A 17,411-nucleotide genomic window follows, 5' to 3' on the forward strand; every position below is an offset into this window, starting at 1 on the left:
TAAAATTCTCTTGTGCTGACCTGTAAAATATCCAGTGAAGTTGGTACTGTAAATTCATGTTTTGCCCTCTGCCTTACTGTATATACAGAATAGCCAAAGAATAACATATAACAAAAGAATGTTAAAAATGCCATGAGCATTTCTATAGAACAGAAATCAAGCAGAAACACCAAATGTACTGGTAGACTAGGCCAAAACCATAGACCTGGTATCTTCTGGGGTCCAGAAGCAGATAGATGCAGGACGTTTTGTTAGGCTCAAAATCTTGCATGATTTCTGTAGATCTGAGCTCCAAGCTAATCACTCTTTGTGGATTAAATGTGCCTGACAACAGAAGCAACTTTGCATCACATTTGTTCACTGGTTATAATGAATACAAGTAACTATCACTTACACCGTGTATTTTGAGTGACCTTTTTTTCCCAACATCCCTTAATTTCAAATAGAGTTCAGCTAAACTCAGTGAAACCCAAAGGAACAGGGAGAACAAAGAATAAGTGCCTCATAAATGGAATACACTCAGTGCTATAGATGCCCACCATCAACCCCTTACCTCCCTGAGCATGGCCCGGGATAGGACAACTTGGCTTTTTGTGGCCCATTGACTGTCATGAACCAAATTGTTGAAGGTCAGTGGCTCCTAATGAGAATCACTTGCCTCCTCCTCCCTTCAGTGAGTGGATGTGCAGTGAGAATGAGTTATGATAAAGGTATGTCCCTGAACTAAATTTCAATATCTCAAACAGCGTTTTAAACAAAGCCTGTAATTTTCAGGCTTGGTTTTGATCTCTGGCAGCGATAAGCTTGTCTCTCTTTTTAGGCTCATTAGAATTTACTGACTCCTTTCTGATTCATGATCCAGTTCTTATATGAGGAATGATTCATGGATCAGGAGAGGAAAATTCCTTTCAATCAAGAAAGGAAGTAGATGATTGCAGATCCCCTTCTTCTAAAAATCCCACACATAGGTTTCAATATGATATATAAAAATGGAAATGTGGCTCGATCCAGCTAGTCATGTAATGTGAACCTGAGGTATTTAGAATCTCCTAGTACTGTAATGGCCACATCTCTTACATGGGAGCATTATTTGAGGATGAATGCTTCCATTTCTTCAACCTTAGAGTGAACAACAATAGTAATATAAATCAATATTTTATTATTATTATAAAAATTATTGAAAACTTTTTTAGTGAATATTGTAAATGCTCATCCCTTACGTCCTAAAGTTGAGTGCCTTTTTTACTCTTGTCATTTTTAAAATTTCAAATAGAGTAAAGGAAATGAAATCCAAAGGAAAAAGAGAGAAAGGAAAGAGCTCCTGGTAAATAAAATAAACTGTGTTTCAGTCTCCAAAGATGGCTGCCATCAGTTACTTTTCTCTTTTTATGTAAGTGCTACTCCTCACATCAAAGGATGGAGACTACTTCTCATCCTTTTACATCTGGGCTGTCTTTGGACTTGCTTGGACCAATGTAATGTGATGGAAGTGATGCTTTTTCATACTGGGTCTAGACTTTAAGATGAATGGCAGTTTTAGATTCCTTCCTCTTGGAAGCCAGCCACCATCTAAGTTCAGTTACCCAGAGATCACCACAGTGGTAGAAACCCCAAGCTGGCCATGTGGAGCAGACATGTGCAAAGGCAGGCTCAGCCAGCCTCCAGTTGTGTCAGGCAAACCAGCTCCGATTCCAGACACGGACATGTGAGTGAAGAAGGCTTCTTGTAGGTTCCATCCCCAATGGACACCACACAGACTTGAAAACCTGCCTAGCCCAGATTGCAGAATTGGGAGAAATAGTACATTATTTTAAGTCACTAAGTTTGGTGCTAGCTTATTATGAAGCAGTCAGTAGCTGAAACATTCTGGCGTTTCAATATCCTCATTATTCTCACATCAAACTTGTAAGTATGTCATTGTCCTTTTAAATGTTACTGCTTGCAGAAACCTTCAGGATTTATAAATAAAAATGAAAAAACATGATATGATTTTTTTCCTAAAGCAGAATTGAGGCTTCTGCTAAAGTAAAGTAAAAGTGATCTTACCCAGTAACAGTACGTACTTGAATAGGATCCAGAATGACCAACATTACAGGTTTCACATGTCCTTGGCAGTTAGATGCCTGTTTGCAGTCTGCTCCAAGCTCCATTTCTGAAAATGACATTTTAAGAAAACAATGCCTTGGGGCCTAAGGAAAACCCCAGCTTCTCACTCGACCGTGAACAGACACTCCCACTCAAGCTTGAAAAAATCTTTGTGAAGCACAGTTCACTCTTCCCACATTTTGCCAATAGTGGTGGGGGAAATCCTGCATATTAAAAACACATATATATGGATGCCCATTCTCTGCTTAGGTTTTTGATCTCCGTCCTCAAAGATTCATATCAGAAATCTCTCTGCCTGGAAGATGATGTGTAGTCATTCAGTGTTTGTTTTCTTCATTATTGTTTTTGAAAACACTTAGGATTTGATATTGCTCATGAAAAACTCCTAGAACAATAACATCAGGAGTTTCCTAAGGCTTTACACATCAACAAGAAAAGTAAAAAGGAAAATCACATTTTTGAGAGAAGGCTTAAATTTCTGTTGAAACACCCGATTTACTGATTTACACATGTAGCCAAAAAGGAAAAGGGGCTGACCACTTGTGGCAGACCTGGGCCTTTCTAGAACTCAGGTTTCCTGGATTTCTTACTTTAGTGAACTGCCTTTTACCAGCTTCAATTGGAGATGGATGAGGACAAAGGTAATCCCCAACTCAGGCTATTTCAGTACTAAACTATTATGTTTAATTGACATCTTTTTTCTAGGTGGACAGAGGGCATAGAGCATGGATATGGGACTGGGGTGAGAGAAGGAGTAAAAGGCTGGCACTGCATGTTAAGTGCAGGTGTGCATCTCCCTTTGCGCCTTGGTGGTCCACATCATGGTTATTGTCATCATCATCACTGCCACCCATTAAAATTCACCATTCATCATGCACTGTCCTAAGAATTTCACATATGTTATCTCAATTTAATATGTATATATATATGTACATAATATCTGTACATATTTATGGGGTACATGTGACATTTTGTAATATACATAGAATGTGTAATGATCATGTCAGGGTATTTGGGATGTCCATCACCTTGAATATTTATCATTTCAATGTGCTGGGATCATTTCAAGTTATCTCTTCTAGCTATTTTGAAATATACAATACATGTTGTTAACTATAGTCAATTAGTTTGCTATCAAACATTTTATCTCAACTTTTACGTGAAGCCTATGAAGCAGGTATGATTTTCTCTAGTCAGACAAGAAAATCAAGGAAATGAGAGGCTTAGAAACATTTTCACATTTACAAAGCTGTTAAATTGTAGGATTAGAATCACAGGTTGATTCACAAGCTCTCCAGAGCTGCCATTGTTGTTAACATCAATACTTCTGCTCTTACCATTTTGTTTTCTAAACTCTTCTTGGTAATAGTGACATGTAAGCATTAAATATTAAACTTAGAGAACCCTAATTTCATAAAAGTAGTATTAGACTTTACACCCAGCTCTGCCCCACCCTGCAAAAAAAAAAAAAAAACTTGAAGCGATCAGGGTTGGAAAATTACTCCTTCATCTTCTACTTAATCTTCTGATTTCCAAGAAAGATTGCCCCTCTTTATGGTACCAAAACATCCCTAGTTTTCCTCACTATTCTCATATGTAATGCAAGTATAATAATACTATTTAATTTTGTACAGTTGTGTGAAAGATAAAATTATAATTCATATAAATATTTAGTATAATTCCTGAGACATACTAAGCACTCAATATGTGTTAGTATTTTTATTAGTATAAGAACCCTTTCAATATGTAATTGGTGCAGAATGCAGTCAGATATGTAACTCCTTTCTTCTCTATACTTCATCAATATCTCTCAAATGTTCCCTTCCCTTTCTTCATGATTTTGCCTGGTATATTAGCTCAGGCTGCCATGCAAAATAGACTGGGTGTCCTAAACAACAGATATTTATTTGTCACTGTTCCAGAGACTGCAAGTCCAAGATCAAGGCGTCAGCTGATTCAGGTCCTGGCGAGGCTTGCGTGGACATTTTGCTGTCTCCTCTCATGGATGAGCGAGAGCCCTCTCATGTCTCTTCTTATAAGGATACTAATTCCATCATGGGGGCTCCACCTTCATGAGATTATTACCTCCTGAAGGCCCCATCTCCAAATACCATTGCATTGGGAGTTAGGGCTTCAACATACAAATTTGGGGGATGGAGGAAACAATTCAGTCCGTAGCACCTTGGTGCTGTCTCCCATCATCTCGTCCTTAGACTATTACAGCTGTCTTGAGACCAATATTGCTCAATTCTTGTCTATCCCCATTCCACACTGAAGCATTCTAAAAAGCAAAATTGACCATGTCATAAAATCATCTAATGACAATCATTAGACTATAGAATAAAAGGAAAAAATCAAGAGCTGGGCATGGTGACTCATGCCTGTAATCCCAGCACTCTGAGAGGCCGAGGCAGGTGGATCATCTGAGGTCAGGAGTTCGAGACCAGCCTGGCCAATATAGTGTGAAACACTGTCTCTACTAAAAATGCAAAAATTAGCTGGGCATGGTGGCAGATGCCTGTAATCCCAGCTACTCGGGAGGCTGAGGCAGGAGAATGTCTTGAACCCGGGAGGCAGAGGTTGCAGTGAGCCGAGATCATGCCATTGTACTCCAGCCTGAGCAACAAGAGTGAAACTCCATCTCAAAAATAAATAATAAAAATTTAAAAAATAAACGAAATATTCACTACTTCTCCACATAGTCTTTAATGTCCTAACCATACTTAACTAGTGCTGCCACCTAAAAGTGATGTGATATGACTTCTGATAAAACTCGACTTAAATAACACAACTAAATTCACTCTTGCTTGCTGAGTTCATCACTTACGGTGATGAGAGAGGAGATGGAATAGAGTTGAAACTAATTTCCATCTTGATACCCATGATAAATAGGCTTCAGTAAGGTGTTAGAGGAAGATACGCTAATGTGATACACACTTAAAGCCAATATCTGAGAGTATCAAAGTGATGTTTTTGTTTAGGTGCATTGCACACGCTTTCACCCTTAATGTGGCTGGCATCTCTTGTTGATGTGTGCATATCACTGCCATGCCATACCATGTTTGACCCAGAGAATTAATGAAACATTCCCATTGTTTATCAGTTTTGTATTCAGGCTAAGTAAGTTTCCTATCTATTTACTTGCCATTGTTCTCCAAATTAATAATAAATTTTAATTTTCCTAGCACATCCTATTTTTTTTCTGAGACAGAGTCTTACTGTGTTGCCCAGGATGGAATGCCATGGCACAATCATAGCTCCCTGCAGCTTCAATCTCCTAGGCTCAAGGGATACTCCCACCATGGACTCCCGAGTAGCCAGGACTATAAACACATGCTACCATGACCAGCTAATTTTTTAAATTTTTTTTACTTAAGAGCACTTTTTAAAAAATGGATGACCGAAGTCTTCCATTCAACTCTTGGCTAATGAAAATACAGTTACTGATTTTTTAAAATGTATCTCTCCAAGATTTGTATTCAGAAAGAGTATACATAAAACTTGACTAGAGAGTAGACAAAATTTTTGAGGCTGTTTTATCTTGGAATAAGTACGGCATTGAAAGCACTGTGTTTCTCTCTGGACCTCGTCTATGAGCCACCTCAGTTGGTATCAACATGGTGATATTGTAACACACTATGGCTCTCTCCCAAGTTCTTACGTGTATTTCCATTCTTGGTTTGCAACTTTTTCCATGTATTATTTGTTGTTATTTTCATTATTTAAAGTTACCTCTAATTTATGATTCAGTGCCTACATAGTTCTTTAAGGAAATATATAGTCTACAATCCTTTGTATGATCATACTTTAATTACATTAATCAACTGGTACATTATTAAAGAGGAGATCTGGAAATAAAGGAAAATGGGTTTACTAGTACTAGAGAAACAGGAAGTAGGGAAAGGTAATTTGGGGAGTTAGCAATTGAATCATAGATTTCTTTAAAAATGAATGGTTAGCCATCATTCTCAGCAAACTAATCGCAAGGACAGAAAACCAAACACCGCATGTTCTCACTCGCAGATGGGAATTGAACAATGAGAACACTTGGACACGGGGAGGGGAACATCACACACGGGGGCCTGTTGTGGGGTGGGGGGAGGGGGGAGGGATAGCATTAGGAGATATACCTAATGTAAATGACGAGTTAATGGGTGCAGCACACCAACATGGCACATGTATACATATGTAACAAACCTGAACGTTGTGCACATGTACCCTAGAACTTAAAGTATAATAATAAAAAGAAAAAAAATAATGGTTAGCACAATACCCATGGTCTAATGCTATACTCAACAGTTTACATATTATAAAACTCAAGTGAATAGAAGAAAGTGACATTTTCACAATATGTTGTTTTGTTTTGTTTTGTTTTTTCAGAGAAAAGTATACCATATTAAAGGTGAAGTGTGAATATCACTGGGCCAGAGGCAGTAACAAACTTTGATCCTCACAAAAGTACTCTCAGTTGCTTTATCGTAACTGAAATAGCCTTCCTCATTAAGTATCACTTTCCTTGCAGTCAATTGCTAAAGATCACTCCTCTAACTAATAAGATGTCAGAAGTGTTTTTGTTCTTCAAATATTTTGTACTTCAAGGCCACTATGTCCCTGCTTAATAATTTCTTTTGCTGGGTACAGTGACATGCACATATAGTCCCAGCTACTCAGACGGCTGAGGTGAGATGATCACTGGAGCCCAGGAGTTCAAGACTGTAGTGCACTGTGAGTGTGCTTGTGAATAGCCATTGTATTCTGGCTTGGGCAACATGAGAGAAATAAATATTGTTTAACAAAATAATTTTTCCTATTTCTGGATCTGTTTTTTTTTGCTTATACCATCATTTTCCTATTCATGTTACTGTGGTTACCATTTCTTATGATCTTCTCCCTTCCTAGGCCACCATTTTTCTCTCCACGTCTCTCTGAAGACACCATCTTTCTGTCCCCTTCTCCCGGTTTCTTATTCCTACTTGTTCTTCATCCTCATTGTAACCTCTCTTCCTTCCACCCTTAGTTGTTCTCGAAAAACACAATCTGGAACCTGAGATTGGAGCTGTTAAGGATATTTTCACCAGCTCCCCTGATTTCCTCACTAGCTTGGCTTCCTCCTTAAGAAATTTTGCCAATCACCCAACCTACAGAATAGGAGAAAAATTTTGCAACCTGCCCTTCTGTCAAAGGGCTAATATCCAGCATCTACAAAGAATTTAAACAAATTTACAAGAAAAAAACAAACAACCCCATCAAAAAGTGGGCAAAGGATATGAACAGACATTTCTTGAAAGAAGACATTTATGTAGCCAACAGGCACATGAAAAAATGCTCATCATCACTGGTCATTAGAGAAATGCAAATCAAAACCACAATGAGATACCATCTCATGCCAGTTAGAATGGCAATCATTAAAAAGTTAGGAAACAACAGGTGCTGGAGAGGATGTGGAGAAATAGGAACACTTTTACACTGCTGGTGGGAGTGTAAATTAGTTCAACCATTGTGGAAGACAGTGTGGCCATTCTTCAAGGATCTAGAACTAGAAATACCATTTGACCCAGCGATCCCATTACTGGGTATATACCCAAAGGATTATAAATCATGCTACTATGAAGACACATGCACACGTATGTTTATTGTGGCACTATTCACAATAGCAAAGACTTGGAACCAACCCAATGATAGACTGGATTAAGAAAATGTGGCACATATACACCATGGAATACTATGCAGCCATAAAAAAGGATGAGTTCATGTCCTTTGCAGGGACATGGATGAAGCTGGAAACCATCATTCTCAGCAAACTATCACAAGGACAGAAAAGCAAACACCACATATTCTCACTCATAGGTGGGAATTGAACAATGAGAACACTTGGACACAGAGTGGGGAACATCACACACCGGGGCCTGTCATGAAGTGGAGGGCTGGGGGAGGGATAGCATTAGAAGAAATACCTAATGTAAATGACAAGTTGATGGGTGCATCAAACCAACATGGCACATGTTTACCTATGTAACCTGCACGTTGTGCACATGTACCCTAGAACTTAAAGTACATTTAAAAATATGTATGTATATATATGTGTGTGTATATATATATATACACATATATGTGTATATATATATATATATATATACACACATACACACACACATATATATAGAAAAAAAGAAATATTGCCAATCACCAACCCACTCTATGCCACACAGTTCTCTGTTATCAGCCAATTAGTGCTACTCTGTAATGGATACTCATTTATTATAAGTACTCTTAACTAAGCCATCTCTGCTTCTGAGACATCCTTTGGATTATTTTTAATTGCTAAGTCTTAAGCGATCTTTGAAACAGATTCTACTGCCCTGAAGTCTGTGTTTTATACATTCTATCCTCACTGTCTAGTCAAGACATGAAGACAACATGGTGTTATCTCACACAACTTTCCTTATGTTCTCTGATCATTTCTCTTTGCCGTCTCTCTTCTTTGCCATTTTTCATTTCATCTTAGATGAGAAAGTAAGTAGCTCATTCTCACCAAAGCCAGCTCTCCCATTGTGCCTTTCATCTATTTTTCCTACTCTTGGAACTTGTTTCATTGAATTTTCCACAACTGCCTCACATCTTAAATGTTTCTCTCTCCCGTAGGTCTTTCTTGTCCATCTAGAAATACGTATCACTTTACACTGCCTAGAAGAGCTTACTCGTAATGCTGCTACTTTATCGAATTACTGCCCTGCCTCTCCTCTTTCTTTTACCAACAACTACTCTTGAAGAGTAGTTCATACAATTTGCCTGTTCTCATCACCTTCTGTTCACTGTTAAGCCTTCAGAGTACCTTGCTTATTCTCTTTCATTCATCACTCATAACGTTGGACACCAAATCCACTGACCACTCTTCTCATCTGCGTATCCTTCAATTCTTCTGTAGAAATCAGTACTGATAACCAGCCTTCCTTGAAAAGTCCATCTCTCTTGGTTTTCACGACAGCCTATTCTTTTTACAAGTATTTTTCCTGCTAACTCCCAGGTCATAGCCCTTTCTTCTTATGCCTGAAAACTCTGAAGTATATGTATTTTCCAGGAATTGCCTTTGCATTTTTTATATCATAGTGATAATTTTCAAATCTATCAACTTGAGCCTAACTTGTCTCTCCACATATAAGCTCACATTTTCAAATGTCTTTTGGATACATTCGCTTGGGTTTCTCTCTGATCGCTTGTCCTCAAGATGTACAGACATTGTCATCAACTTTTGCTCCTCTGCCTTATCCTAATTGCTCTGATCTCAGTGTTATTCTTTCACTCCTTTCTTTTCTTCTTCCTCTTGATACTTTTTCTGGTTTTCCTAACCTAAAAGCTAGGGTAATTTCTTTCACTTCATAGTCATACTCTCAGATGAGTGGCTGTCAAAACTAACTGATCATCAAAATTGCTTATGCTTTCAGAAATTATGGTTTGATGAGTCTCACTATAGACTTACTAAATTAGAATCTCTGGTGATGAAGACCCACAATCTGTATATTTTTAAGCTCTCTTACTCTTTTCTGATTTGAGGGTACTACTAGAGATTCTATCTCTACATTTCTGTGCCTGCCCCTTCATTACATTGCAGGGGCCACTCCTATGCCATTCCCCTACCTCAGGCCTTCATTACTGAGACCACAGCAATCCTTCCCTGACTGGTGTCCCTGCCTCTAGCATTCTCTCCACCAACCTATTTTCTTTCCTGTGAGTTTAAGCTATGTGAATATGCCACACCTCTTCTCCAACATTTAAAATGGCACTCCATTTTTCAGTAAAGTAATTATGTGTTGTTTAACCTGGCCCTCAATATTCCTTCATGACCTAGTGCTACAAACGTCTCGTTACTCACCTTCATGGGGACCTTTAACACCAGCCAAAAGGAACAACTTACCCTAATTTATGTATTTGCTTTTTGCCTCTCTTTATGCTGCTCTCACTGCCTTTGCCTCAATATTTGCACGTTCAAATATGGCCCATCTTCATGGCCCAGCCAAAATTCCTTCTTCTTCCCCCAAAGTTTCCTGATAATCATCAATAGGAAGAACCTCTTGTTTTCCCTGAATTTTTATGTAACTTTTATAAATCTCTCTTATAATACTTATCTCCTACCTTTCCTTATAGGGTATATATAAATATATATATATATAATATGCACAACTATATAATCTTTTTTTTGTTGTTTTTTGTTTTTTGAGACGGAGTCTCACTCTGTCGCCCAGGCTGGAGTACAGTGCACTCGACTTGATCTTGGCTCACTGCAACCTCCGCCTCCCGAGTTCAAGTGATTCTCCTGCCTCAGCCTCCCAAGTAGCTGGGACTGCAGGCATGCACCACCATGCCCGGCTAATTTTTTTTTTTTTTTTTTTATGGTAGAGATGGTGTTTCACCATGTTGACAAGGGTTGTCTTGCACTCCTGACCTGAGGTGATCCACCTGCCTCGGCCTCCCGAAGTGAATGTATATAATCATTGAGAGCAGATCCAGATATAATTCAACTTTTTATCTATCACATTTTATCTAATACATTTTGGTGCTAAAGAAATATATTTCTTGAATAACAAACAGCAGCCAAAGTTTATCTGGAACTGTTCAAAGTGTTCCACTTTTCAACCACTAAATCCTCACAATCCACAAAACCTTATTTGGGAGGCACTAATAGTATATTCAATTTACAGATGAGGAAATTGAGCCTCAGAGCAGTTAAGTAACTAATACAAGGTCACACAGCTAGTGAAGGCCCTCAAGTAGCCTGGTTCCAGAGTCCATGCTTGTAATCATTCTGCCCTTTTTTGTGAATAAATTCCACCCAGTCATATTTTTTAACCTCAGTGCATTTTTTAACGTTTAATTGGCTGAGGGCTCATATTCAAAAGAGATCTTTTTCTTTTAGTTGAATTTGACAGAAGCAAGCTTTAAATTTTATCATAAACAACCTTCAAGCAAGCAAATAATGTGATTTACAATTAGGATTCATCGACTTCAAGGAAGAAGTAGAAATTTGCTTATAGGAAAGATTTAAACGTGTTGCATAGTTACATAAAGCTCTGTTGTACAATTTTATAAAGACTGTAAATCAGAATACTTATAAATTAATAAGTAATTGAAATGAACATTATTTGATTCTTATACCCATTTAATTATACAATCTCTAAGACATGTGATTTCCTTCTCCCCATCTTTTTCCCCCAATGCCATAGTATTTGTAAATAAATATTTAATCCATGGTATATTAAAGCTGCTTTGCTACCATGAAAAAAAACGGTTTTTTACAAACATCTTTCACAAACTTTGTAACTGGACAAACTCTACCAGGTAAAAAAATAAGTGGATGGAAACAAAACAAGAATGTAGCAGGATCTGCCTAGCTTATTAAACATGAAATTGAACAGTGGAAATAGCTCCATTTTGGAAGCTTAGGAAGCATAGTTACCAAAAAACTGTATGGCTGCTCATTCATTAGTCTTAAACTATTAATGTCAAACTCATAGTACCCAGAGTTAAATAAGATTCTAATGCTCCTACTCTTAAAAAGAAAAATGGAAGCGTGTAGTTATGAGCCTGGGGCAAAAAGAAGCTATAATATCTACCATACATTTGCTAATAATATCAGACATACCTGTGAACCAGTTTAACCATTAACAATTTAAACTCTACATTTAAAAAAGAGAAAAAAATCCTAGAATTAAAATATCACAAAAATTAAGGTCTACATGTAATATTGACAAGCAAATCCAGAAATAAAATGTGGTAGTCTATCATTGGGCACAAATCACTTTGATCAAATTACTTTGATCACTAATATACAAGTATTAGACAGCCTCTTTCTCCCTAGAGTATATGCATAGCATTCAATCCTGGAATTGCCTTTTTTTTTCCGAACACCATTGTTTCCCTTTTTTTTCTCTGTAAGGGCTTGGTCCAATGTTGCTAGTAAGAATGAGCAATAAGATATTAGTTCACTCCTTTATGCATTAAAATCCCTGCCACACCTGTGGGTATTGTGCCATTGTTTAAATGGGTGATAATAATAAGCCTTTATATAACACAGATATCAAAGAGTTTTGTGGTCAGTCATTGTTGTACATACCTAAAAACAGCTCTGTGTGAGTTTTGTATCCATTTGCTTAATTAAAAATATAATTATTTAACAACAGAGAGTAAGTAATACACATACAGCTGTTGGGAAATACCATTATTTCTAAGACAAGACAATACTTTGATAATCTTATAGCTGCTGGGAAAAGAGATGCAGTTAATCACATTGATAGAGAGTCAAAAGATTTAACTCAAGTAGACCTTTCAGAATAGTGATATGGCAAGGGAAGTACAAGAAAATCAAATCAAATTTTAAATTTGTATTACAGTTTTGTCTGTGATGGTTAGAGAACCAAATTAAAGAAACAAAGGCAGCTTTGAGGTATGTTGGCATTTATCCAGATTGAGGGTCTACCAGAAAATAGTTCTGGGAACTGACATTTATGATAACTATTAAAATATTTTCTTGCACAGTTAGGGTTATCTTTAGGGTTAATTTTCCTAAGACATCATGCCATATTTGACTCAAGATTTCAGCATTGAATTTGAGCCTATTAACTCTTAATGAGTGCTAACTGATGTCTTATCAAACTATCTATAAAAGATAACTCACTATTCATGGCCAAATACATAGTCATCTAATGTCCAAAAATTATGAGACCATCTAGCCAGATTCAAAATACAGACATAGGCAGGTTTAAAGATGAATTGTACATTTTCATTGTATTACAAAGTTAAGTGTGTTGGAAAATTGCTGTTAGCTGCCTGAGCATGCCTGTAGCTGAGTTTTGAGCTCCTTAATGGCTGAGTAACTGGTAATGTAGTTAGAAAACTAGGTTAAGCCAGTCTTCAGTCATTAGTTGGCTGACTTCATATTTGTTTTAGAATTCTAATCTTCTAAGAACTTGTTTTCATAATTCCACCTTATGAAACATTTATGAAAAGTGTAGAAAATTACTACGATAGCTGTAAACCCAAATGATAATTCTCTTTCCCATAGTTTCAATAAATTTTTTCTTCACTAGAAGAAAACAGAGCACTTAACCTTTTCCTTAAGAATCACAGATCTATTTGATCCTCCCTCAGCAAAATATTATCTGGCACTTTTGAAGTACATGGTTCAAATAGAATTACTCTAATAATAGTTCTTGCGAGGTCTGTGTGGGTATGTCTCATCTAACTTGGTTATTCTCCTTAGATTCAAAATTATAGCCTGCAAATTGAAAATTATATGTAGCTTTTGCAAGGCAAGACCATAATTCTAGGCTTGTACCATTTTTTTTCAACCCCAATAAATCACATTCAAAGTAGACCTGACACTGGACTGTCTTTTAGCATCCAGGAGAGCCCTAAGTCAGCTGTTGACAAAGTACTGCATTTTAAGTTCCCAGAAAACCTTGAGACTCCACTGAGAATTTGCTCACATTCTCCTCTTTAACCCTGGAAAATATACTCTAGGCCAATACTGATTCACTTCTCTGCCTGCAGATCCAGTATGTCACCTGCACAGATCTTTCCAAATCATGCTTATATCCTTCACATATCAGTAAGGGTCAGGGTAAATCCATATCAGAAGGTAGTCGGTGGAAGCCTCCACTATGGTTATGTTTACTGTTCCTACCTTTACCTCTAAAGTACAAGCTACTTAAATTACCTTCTAAAGCAAAAGTTTAAAAATTGTGGGTCACACAGTACATTGATGAGTCCCACTGCCAACATATTTTACATGGAATAGGATGGCATGGGAGAGAGTAGAGTGGATAAGATAGGATAGGAATGGGATGGGATAGGAGAGAGTAGAGTGGATAGGATAGGATAGGACAGGACAGGACAGGGCAGGACGGGACAGGACAGGACAGGACAGGACAGGACAGGACAGATCAAAGTGTGTCATACATTAACTTGGGTTTCATAAAAGTTTTCTTTCAAGATTGTGTAGTTCTCATGTAAAATGCATTTCTCACTGTGGTTTGTGGTCAGAGTTTGAAAGTCAGTATTATACAGTAAATTTGACTCCTCAATGGCCCTGGAATTGACATATGTCTATGGAAATCCTAGATAAGGTGGATTGTTTCTGGGAAGCATTCAATGCTTCCATCACACTTTTTCTCCCTCCCTCTCTTTTTCCCTCCCATTAAGAAACAATCCCATTGAAGTGTCTCTATGGGAATGTTACTCATAGGCAGCTTTGTTTACAAGCCACAAACTCAAATTTTTTATCAAGCCCCTGCAGCCCGAAAGCAATTCTCTCCCTGCTGTGACATCCACATTTCTCTCTGCACCTTCCCTACTCTTTAAATAAAGAGTGAAGGAGATAGTGGGGGTATGAATTCTTGTCAATTTTACTTTTAACTGTAGCATGTCTTCTTAGCCAGTCCCATAAGGCCTTTTTTTAATTCATCAAACTAGAATCAGAAATTGTCTTTCTGAATTCATTAAACTAGTGCTTGAGAATTATCTCAATGCTTTTGTGAGCTCACATTCTAGGAGAGTATTAAACAATTAAAAAATATGTAAATTGCGTTAGGATTCTCCATAGAAACAGAACCAACAAGAGATCACCTGCAGACTGGAAACTGAAGAAGCTGGTGGTGTATTTCAAAAGCCTGAGAGGCAGAGGTGAATGGTGTAGATTTCAGTTTTTGTTTGAAGGCCTGAAAACCAGGAATGCTAAGGAAAGAAGAACGAATGTTCCAGCTCAAGCAGTCAAGCAGAAGAAAGGTGAAGCTAACCTTCCTCCACCTTTTTGGTTCTATTGAGGCCCTCAAGGTGTTGGGTGATGCCCACTTACATCAGGGAGGGCCATCTGCTTACCCAGTCTGTGAATTCAAATGCAAATCTCTTTTGGAAACACTCTCACAGACACACTCAGAAATAATGTCTAATCAGATATCTGGGCTTCCTTTAGCCCAGTCAAGTTGACCCATAAAATTAACCATCACATAAATCATATAGTAAGTTAGATGTCAATAAGTGCTGTGAAGAAACTAAGTCAGAAAAGAGAGAGTGGGAGGGAAAATAGAAGATGCTGAGAGGTCTTTTTTTTTTTTTTTTTTTTTTTAGATAGAGTCTTGCTCTGTAGCCCAGGCTGGAGTGCAAATGGCACAATCTCAGCTCACTGCAACCTCTGCCTCCCAGGTTCAAGCGATTTCCTGCCTCAGCCTCCCGAATAGCTGGGATTACAGGTGCCTGCCACCATGCCTGGCTAATTTTTGTATTTTTTAGTAGAGATGGGATTTCACCATGTTGGCCAAGCTGGTCTTGAACTCCTGACCTCAGGTGATCCACCCACCTCAGCCTCCTAAAGTGCTGGGATCACAGGTGTGAGCCACCACGCCCGGCCCAAGAGGTCCATTTTAAGTTGGTTAGTCAGGAAGTTTTTGGTGACAGTTTGAATGTGATAGAACTTCAGTTCTGCATGCTGAAAACAATCCTCCTCAAAGTCTAGGCTCGCACCTGATTACATCAGGATAAACAGAAGGGTTCTATAGCTGAACAAGTATAGGAGATTCTGGTATATATATAAAAAACTTAAACATGTTTCTTTACTATGTGATATTTTAGAACTTCAAATCTACAGAGGAAGAAATAGAATGAGACAAGATGAGAAGCAGCAAGGTAATGGGAATGGAGGGAAACTTAGGGGTGGAGTAAGAAAAATAAAGTTGGAAAACTATAGAAGATGAGAGATGAAGTCAATTAAATAGGGCCATTGTTGCTTTTTGAAAAATACTACCCATATCAGAACAATACAAGCAACAATTGCAGGGTATCTATAGCCGTGTGCTCTTTTCCTTACGTGACTAAACTGATGGTGGTGAGAATGAGGATGATAGTAGCTGGTGCTTATTGAACATGTGCCTTATGCCCAGCCTTGTGCTGAGTGCTTTGTGTGCATGGTTTCCCTCGCTGGAGTGCAGATCCACACAGGTAGAGGCTGCCTCTGCCTTTGCTCATCTCTTTACTTCCAGCACTTAGCACAGTAAGTGTTCAATAGGAACATGGCATTTGTCTTATCAGCATTAACTAATACTTACCAAATTGATGCATGAATTATTAAAATTTCTACAATTATCCTTTATTTTTTATCAGGAATTACAGCACAGAGAAGTTAAGGAGTTTGGCTGAGGCCCACCCAACAGGCTCAAAAGTGATAGAATTGGAAGCCAGATGCAGATCTATCTATCCCTCGAGTTCATCCTCATTCAGAATATTGCCACAGAGCATTTATTTTCCTCCATGGATCATATCTTAAAGGACTAGTGTACCTTAGACCCACTGCTGCAAAGCAAATTAACTTTTCCCTGAAATACATTCTCTTCATTCTTATACTTTCAAAGTCCAGGGCTTCTGTAAAAAGAAATTCAAGCTTTCAGATGAAAAGAGCAGCAGTAAAAAGCAGGGTCATATCAACAAGTCACATCAACAATTCTTTTATTGAACAAACATTAAGTCACTTACTTATGCCAGACCATGTGCTAGGCACTGGGAATGTAAAGATAAATAAAGTAGACTGAGTTAGTGCACTTAATAACCTCTAATGAAAGAGATAGACACGTAACAAGTAATGACAAAGAGCTACAGGCATGAAGAAATACAGTGTGCTCAGGGTGCCTGGAAGACTAGAGAGAATTCACTGGGAAGTAGGCAGGGACTGGTGGTTTGGTTTATCTTTTATGATATGGGAGGCAGTTAAAGGATTTTTAGCCTTTAAATGGCATGATCATATATGAAAATACATATAAACATGAACTTTTATATATACATACGTGTGTATCACGTGTATACATACATAACTTTTTTTTTTTGAGACAGAGTCTCACTCTGTCACCCAGGCTGGAGTGCAGTGGTGCAATCTCTGCTCACTGCAACCTCAGCCTCCCGGGTTCAAGCAATTCTCCTGCCTCAGCCTCCCGAGTAGCTGGGATTACAGGCGTGCGCCACCACACCCAGCTAGTTTTTGTATTTTTAGTAGAGATGGGGTTTCACCATGTTGGCCAGAATGGTCTCAAGCTCCTGGCCTCCAGTGATCTGCTGGCCTCCGCCTTCCAAAGTGCTGGGATTATAGGCATGAGCCACTGCACCCAGCCATAATTTTTTAAAAGATGTTTCTCTGGGCCGGGCACAGTGGCTCACGCATGTAAACCCAGCACTTTGGGAGGCTGAGGCGGGCGGATTACCTGAGGTCAGGAGTTTGAGACCAGCCTGACCAACATGATAAAACCCCATCTCTACTAAAAACACAAAAA

General features: G+C 38.2%; 1 protein-coding gene across 6 annotated transcripts in view; it reads left to right on the forward strand.

Moving 5' to 3' along the window:
- ADGRV1 (adhesion G protein-coupled receptor V1) overlaps window positions 1-17,411 on the forward strand; it is a 598,696-nt gene that overhangs the window by 510,479 nt on the left and 70,806 nt on the right. The window lies entirely within an intron of this gene.

This window comes from Symphalangus syndactylus, chromosome 11 (assembly GCF_028878055.3).
Source record: "Symphalangus syndactylus isolate Jambi chromosome 11, NHGRI_mSymSyn1-v2.1_pri, whole genome shotgun sequence".
In the NCBI taxonomy this organism is placed as follows: Eukaryota; Metazoa; Chordata; class Mammalia; order Primates; family Hylobatidae; genus Symphalangus; species Symphalangus syndactylus.